Here is an 8,512-nt window from a genome sequence, read left to right on the forward strand (position 1 = left end):
CATCTTTTGGTAGACGCGGATGAAGGTTTGTGCAAAACTACAAGATGTGCATGCAAATGGTGCTTTTGGCAGAACGCGCACGTGGATTTCTCCCAAACGACGTGGTAAGCATGCCGATGCTGCTCTTTTTAGCACCCGCGCACGGATTTGTGCGAAAACGCGTTTTAAGCATGCACATGCATCTTTTGGTAGACGCGGATGAAGTTTTCTGCAAAACCACAAGATGTGCATGCAAATGGTGCTTTTGGCAGAACGCGCATGTGGATTTCTACCAAACGACGTGCTAAGCATGCCGATGGTGCTCTTTTTAGCACCCGCGCACGGATTTGTGCGAAAACGCGTTTTGAGCATGCACATGCATCTTTTGGTAGACGCCGATGAAGTTTTCTGCAAAACCACAAGATGTGCATGCAAATGGTGCTTTTTGCAGAACGCGCACGTGGATTTCTACCAAACGACGTGCTAAGCATGCCGATGGTGCTCTTATTAGCACCCGCGCACGGCTTTGTGCGAAAACGCGTTTTAAGCATGCACATGCATCTTTTGGTAGACGCGGATGAAGTTTTCTGCAAAACCACAAGATGTGCATGCAAATGGTGCTTTTGGCAGAACGCGCACGTGGATTTCTACCAAACGACGTGCTAAGCATGCCGATGCTGCTCTTTTTAGCACCCGCGCACGGATTTGTGCGAAAACGCGTTTTAAGCATGCACATGCATCTTTTGGTAGACGCGGATGAAGTTTTCTGCAAAAGCACAAGATGTGCATGCAAATGGTGCTTTTGGCAGAACGCGCACGTGGATTTCTACCAAACGACGTGCTAAGCATGCCGATGCTGCTCTCTTTAGCACCCGCGCACGGATTTGTGCGAAAACTCGTTTTAAGCACGCACATGCATCTTTTGGTAGACGCGGATGAAGTTTTCTGCAAAACCACAAGATGTGCGTGCAAATGGTGCTTTTGGCAGAACGCGCACTTGGATTTCTACCAAACGACGTGCTAAGCATGCCGATGCTGCTCGTTTTAGCACCCGCGCACGGATTTGTGCGAAAACGCGTTTTAAGCATGCATATGCATCTTTTGGTAGACGCGGATGAAGTTTTCTGCAAAACCACAAGATGTGCATGCAAATGGTGCTTTTGGCAGAACGCGCTCGTGGATTTCTACCAAACGACTGGCTAAGCATGCCGATGCTGCTCTTTTTAGTACTCGCGCACGGATTTGTGCGAAAACGCGTTTTAAGCATGCACATGCATGTTTTGGTAGACGCGGCATGCACATGCACCTTTCGGTAGACGCGGATGAAGCTTTCTGCAAAACCACAAGATGTGCATGCAAATGGTGCTTTGGGCAGAACGCGCACGTGGATTTCTACCAAACGACGTGCTAAGCATGCCGATGCTGCTCTTTTTAGCACCCGCGCACGGATTTGTGCGAAAACGCGTTTTAAGCATGCACATGCATCTTTTGGTAGACGCGGATGAAGATTTCTGCAAAACCACAAGATGTGCATGCAAATGGTGCTTTTGGCAGAACGCGCACGTGGATTTCTACCAAACGACGTGCTAAGCATGCCGATGCTGCTCTTTTTAGCACCCGCGCACGGATTTGTGCGAAAACGCGTTTTAAGCATGCACATGCATCTTTTATTAGACGCGGATGAAGTTTTCTGGAAAACCACAAGATGTGCATGCAAATGGTGCTTTTGGCAGAACGCGCATGTGGATTTCTACCAAACGAGGTGCTAAGCATGCCGATGGTGCTCTTTTTAGCACCCGCGAACGGATTTGTGCGAAAACGCGTTTTAAGCATGCACATGCATCTTTTGGTAGACGCGGATGAAGATTTCTGCAAAACCACAAGATGTGCATGCAAATGGTGCTTTTGGCAGAACGCGCACGTGGATTTCTACCAAACGACGTGCTAAGCATGCCGATGCTGCTCTTTTTAGCACCCGCGCACGGATTTGTGCGAAAACGCGTTTTAAGCATGCACATGCATCTTTTATTAGACGCGGATGAAGTTTTCTGCAAAACCACAAGATGTGCATGCAAATGGTGCTTTTGGCAGAACGCGCATGTGTATTTCTACCAAACGAGGTGCTAAGCATGCCGATGGTGCTCTTTTTAGCACCCGCGCACGGATTTGTGCGAAAACGCGTTTTAAGCATGCACATGCATCTTTTGGTAGACGCGGATGAAGTTTTCTGCAAAACCACAAGATGTGCATGCAAATGGTGCTTTTGGCAGAACGCGCACGTGGATTTCTACCAAACGACGTGCTAAGCATGCCGATGCTGCTCTTTTTAGCAATCGCGCACGGATTTGTGCGAAAACGCGTTTTAAGCATGCACATGCATCTTTTGGTAGACGCGGATGAAGTTTTCTGCAAAACCACAAGATGTGCATGCAAATGGTGCTTTTTGCAGAACGCGCACGTGGATTTCTACCAAACGACGTGCTAAGCATGCCGATGCTGCTCTTTTTAGCACCCGCGCACGGATTTGTGCGAAAACGCGTTTTAAGCACGCACATGCATCTTTTGGTAGACGCGGATGAAGTTTTCTGCAAAACCACAAGATGTGCGTGCAAATCGTGCTTTTGGCGAACGCGCACGTGGATTTCTACCAAACGACCTGCTAAGCATGCCGATGCTGCTCTTTTTAGCACCCTCGCACGGATTTGTGCGAAAACGCGTTTTAAGCATGCACATGCATCTTTTGGTAGACGCGGATGAAGTTTTCTGCAAAACCACAAGATGTGCATGCAAATGGTGCTTTGGGCAGAACGCGAACGTGGATTTCTACCAAACGACCTGCTAAGCATGCCGATGCTGCTCTTTTTAGCACCCGCGCACGGATTTGTGCGAAAACGCGTTTTAAGCATGCACATGCATCTTTTGGTAGACGCGGATGAAGGTTTGTGCAAAACTACAAGATGTGCATGCAAATGGTGCTTTTGGCAGAACGCGCACGTGGATTTCTCCCAAACGACGTGGTAAGCATGCCGATGCTGCTCTTTTTAGCACCCGCGCACGGATTTGTGCGAAAACGCGTTTTAAGCATGCACATGCATCTTTTGGTAGACGCGGATGAAGTTTTCTGCAAAACCACAAGATGTGCATGCAAATGGTGCTTTTGGCAGAACGCGCATGTGGATTTCTACCAAACGACGTGCTAAGCATGCCGATGGTGCTCTTTTTAGCAATCGCGCACGGATTTGTGCGAAAACGCGTTTTAAGCATGCACATGCATCTTTTGGTAGACGCCGATGAAGTTTTCTGCAAAACCACAAGATGTGCATGCAAATGGTGCTTTTTGCAGAACGCGCACGTGGATTTCTACCAAACGACGTGCTAAGCATGCCGATGGTGCTCTTATTAGCACCCGCGCACGGATTTGTGCGAAAACGCGTTTTAAGCATGCACATGCATCTTTTGGTAGACGCGGATGAAGTTTTCTGCAAAACCACAAGATGTGCATGCAAATGGTGCTTTTGGCAGAACGCGCACGTGGATTTCTACCAAACGACGTGCTAAGCATGCCGATGCTGCTCTTTTTAGCACCCGCGCACGGATTTGTGCGAAAACGCGTTTTAAGCATGCACATGCATCTTTTGGTAGACGCGGATGAAGTTTTCTGCAAAAGCACAAGATGTGCATGCAAATGGTGCTTTTGGCAGAACGCGCACGTGGATTTCTACCAAACGACGTGCTAAGCATGCCGATGCTGCTCTCTTTAGCACCCGCGCACGGATTTGTGCGAAAACTCGTTTTAAGCACGCACATGCATCTTTTGGTAGACGCGGATGAAGTTTTCTGCAAAACCACAAGATGTGCGTGCAAATGGTGCTTTTGGCAGAACGCGCACTTGGATTTCTACCAAACGACGTGCTAAGCATGCCGATGCTGCTCGTTTTAGCACCCGCGCACGGATTTGTGCGAAAACGCGTTTTAAGCATGCATATGCATCTTTTGGTAGACGCGGATGAAGTTTTCTGCAAAACCACAAGATGTGCATGCAAATGGTGCTTTTGGCAGAACGCGCTCGTGGATTTCTACCAAACGACTGGCTAAGCATGCCGATGCTGCTCTTTTTAGTACTCGCGCACGGATTTGTGCGAAAACGCGTTTTAAGCATGCACATGCATGTTTTGGTAGACGCGGCATGCACATGCACCTTTCGGTAGACGCGGATGAAGCTTTCTGCAAAACCACAAGATGTGCATGCAAATGGTGCTTTGGGCAGAACGCGCACGTGGATTTCTACCAAACGACGTGCTAAGCATGCCGATGCTGCTCTTTTTAGCACCCGCGCACGGATTTGTGCGAAAACGCGTTTTAAGCATGCACATGCATCTTTTGGTAGACGCGGATGAAGATTTCTGCAAAACCACAAGATGTGCATGCAAATGGTGCTTTTGGCAGAACGCGCACGTGGATTTCTACCAAACGACGTGCTAAGCATGCCGATGCTGCTCTTTTTAGCACCCGCGCACGGATTTGTGCGAAAACGCGTTTTAAGCATGCACATGCATCTTTTATTAGACGCGGATGAAGTTTTCTGGAAAACCACAAGATGTGCATGCAAATGGTGCTTTTGGCAGAACGCGCATGTGGATTTCTACCAAACGAGGTGCTAAGCATGCCGATGGTGCTCTTTTTAGCACCCGCGAACGGATTTGTGCGAAAACGCGTTTTAAGCATGCACATGCATCTTTTGGTAGACGCGGATGAAGATTTCTGCAAAACCACAAGATGTGCATGCAAATGGTGCTTTTGGCAGAACGCGCACGTGGATTTCTACCAAACGACGTGCTAAGCATGCCGATGCTGCTCTTTTTAGCACCCGCGCACGGATTTGTGCGAAAACGCGTTTTAAGCATGCACATGCATCTTTTATTAGACGCGGATGAAGTTTTCTGCAAAACCACAAGATGTGCATGCAAATGGTGCTTTTGGCAGAACGCGCATGTGTATTTCTACCAAACGAGGTGCTAAGCATGCCGATGGTGCTCTTTTTAGCACCCGCGCACGGATTTGTGCGAAAACGCGTTTTAAGCATGCACATGCATCTTTTGGTAGACGCGGATGAAGTTTTCTGCAAAACCACAAGATGTGCATGCAAATGGTGCTTTTGGCAGAACGCGCACGTGGATTTCTACCAAACGACGTGCTAAGCATGCCGATGCTGCTCTTTTTAGCAATCGCGCACGGATTTGTGCGAAAACGCGTTTTAAGCATGCACATGCATCTTTTGGTAGACGCGGATGAAGTTTTCTGCAAAACCACAAGATGTGCATGCAAATGGTGCTTTTTGCAGAACGCGCACGTGGATTTCTACCAAACGACGTGCTAAGCATGCCGATGCTGCTCTTTTTAGCACCCGCGCACGGATTTGTGCGAAAACGCGTTTTAAGCATGCACATGCATCTTTTGGTAGACGCGGATGAAGCTTTCTGCAAAACCACAAGATTTGTATGTAAATGGTGCTTTTGGCAGAACGCGCACGTGGATTTCTACCAAACGACGTGCTAAGCACGCCGATGCTGCTCTTTTTAGCACCCGCGCACGGATTTGTGCGAAAACGCGTTTTAAGCATGCACATGCATCTTTTGGTAGACGCGGATGAAGTTTTCTGCAAAAGCACAAGATGTGCATGCAAATGGTGCTTCTGGCAGAACGCGCACGTGGATTTCTACCAAACGACGTGCTAAGCATGCCGATGCTGCTCTTTTTAGCACCCGCGCACGGATTTGTGCGAAAACGCGTTTTAAGCACGCACATGCATCTTTTGGTAGACGCGGATGAAGTTTTCTGCAAAACCACAAGATGTGCGTGCAAATGGTGCTTTTGGCGAACGCGCACGTGGATTTCTACCAAACGACCTGCTAAGCATGCCGATGCTGCTCTTTTTAGCACCCGCGCACGGATTTGTGCGAAAACGCGTTTTAAGCATGCACATGCATCTTTTGGTAGACGCGGATGAAGTTTTCTGCAAAACCACAAGATGTGCATGCAAATGGTGCTTTGGGCAGAACGCGCACGTGGATTTCTACCAAACGACGTGCTAAGCATGCCGATGCTGCTCTTTTTAGCACCCGCGCACGGATTTGTGCGAAAACGCGTTTTAAGCATGCACATGCATCTTTTGGTAGACGCGGATGAAGTTTTCTGCAAAACCACGAGATGTGCATGCAAATGGTGCTTTTGGCAGAACGCGCACGTGGATTTCTACCAAACGACGTGCTAAGCATGCCGATGCTGCTCTTTTTAGCACCCGCGCACGGATTTGTGCGAAAACGCGTTTTAAGCATGCACATGCACCTTTTGGTAGACGCGGATGAAGTTTTCTGCAAAACCACGAGATGTGCATGCAAATGGTGCTTTTGGCAGAACGCGCACGTGGATTTCTCCCAAACGACGTGGTAAGCATGCCGATGCTGCTCTTTTTAGCACCCGCGCACGGATTTGTGCGAAAACGCGTTTTAAGCATGCACATGCATCTTTTGGTAGACGCGGATGAAGTTTTCTGCAAAACCACAAGATGTGCATGCAAATGGTGCTTTTGGCAGAACGCGCATGTGGATTTCTACCAAACGACGTGCTAAGCATGCCGATGGTGCTCTTTTTAGCACCCGCGCACGGATTTGTGCGAAAACGCGTTTTGAGCATGCACATGCATCTTTTGGTAGACGCCGATGAAGTTTTCTGCAAAACCACAAGATGTGCATGCAAATGGTGCTTTTTGCAGAACGCGCACGTGGATTTCTACCAAACGACGTGCTAAGCATGCCGATGGTGCTCTTATTAGCACCCGCGCACGGATTTGTGCGAAAACGCGTTTTAAGCATGCACATGCATCTTTTGGTAGACGCGGATGAAGTTTTCTGCAAAACCACAAGATGTGCATGCAAATGGTGCTTTTGGCAGAACGCGCACGTGGATTTCTACCAAACGACGTGCTAAGCATGCCGATGCTGCTCTTTTTAGCACCCGCGCACGGATTTGTGCGAAAACGCGTTTTAAGCATGCACATGCATCTTTTGGTAGACGCGGATGAAGTTTTCTGCAAAAGCACAAGATGTGCATGCAAATGGTGCTTTTGGCAGAACGCGCACGTGGATTTCTACCAAACGACGTGCTAAGCATGCCGATGCTGCTCTCTTTAGCACCCGCGCACGGATTTGTGCGAAAACTCGTTTTAAGCACGCACATGCATCTTTTGGTAGACGCGGATGAAGTTTTCTGCAAAACCACAAGATGTGCGTGCAAATGGTGCTTTTGGCAGAACGCGCACTTGGATTTCTACCAAACGACGTGCTAAGCATGCCGATGCTGCTCGTTTTAGCACCCGCGCACGGATTTGTGCGAAAACGCGTTTTAAGCATGCATATGCATCTTTTGGTAGACGCGGATGAAGTTTTCTGCAAAACCACAAGATGTGCATGCAAATGGTGCTTTTGGCAGAACGCGCTCGTGGATTTCTACCAAACGACTGGCTAAGCATGCCGATGCTGCTCTTTTTAGTACTCGCGCACGGATTTGTGCGAAAACGCGTTTTAAGCATGCACATGCATGTTTTGGTAGACGCGGCATGCACATGCACCTTTCGGTAGACGCGGATGAAGCTTTCTGCAAAACCACAAGATGTGCATGCAAATGGTGCTTTGGGCAGAACGCGCACGTGGATTTCTACCAAACGACGTGCTAAGCATGCCGATGCTGCTCTTTTTAGCACCCGCGCACGGATTTGTGCGAAAACGCGTTTTAAGCATGCACATGCATCTTTTGGTAGACGCGGATGAAGATTTCTGCAAAACCACAAGATGTGCATGCAAATGGTGCTTTTGGCAGAACGCGCACGTGGATTTCTACCAAACGACGTGCTAAGCATGCCGATGCTGCTCTTTTTAGCACCCGCGCACGGATTTGTGCGAAAACGCGTTTTAAGCATGCACATGCATCTTTTATTAGACGCGGATGAAGTTTTCTGGAAAACCACAAGATGTGCATGCAAATGGTGCTTTTGGCAGAACGCGCATGTGGATTTCTACCAAACGAGGTGCTAAGCATGCCGATGGTGCTCTTTTTAGCACCCGCGAACGGATTTGTGCGAAAACGCGTTTTAAGCATGCACATGCATCTTTTGGTAGACGCGGATGAAGATTTCTGCAAAACCACAAGATGTGCATGCAAATGGTGCTTTTGGCAGAACGCGCACGTGGATTTCTACCAAACGACGTGCTAAGCATGCCGATGCTGCTCTTTTTAGCACCCGCGCACGGATTTGTGCGAAAACGCGTTTTAAGCATGCACATGCATCTTTTATTAGACGCGGATGAAGTTTTCTGCAAAACCACAAGATGTGCATGCAAATGGTGCTTTTGGCAGAACGCGCATGTGTATTTCTACCAAACGAGGTGCTAAGCATGCCGATGGTGCTCTTTTTAGCACCCGCGCACGGATTTGTGCGAAAACGCGTTTTAAGCATGCACATGCATCTTTTGGTAGA

The sequence above is a fragment of the Dermacentor andersoni genome, unplaced genomic scaffold (assembly GCF_023375885.2).
Source record: "Dermacentor andersoni unplaced genomic scaffold, qqDerAnde1_hic_scaffold ctg00000040.1, whole genome shotgun sequence".
In the NCBI taxonomy this organism is placed as follows: domain Eukaryota; kingdom Metazoa; phylum Arthropoda; class Arachnida; order Ixodida; family Ixodidae; genus Dermacentor; species Dermacentor andersoni.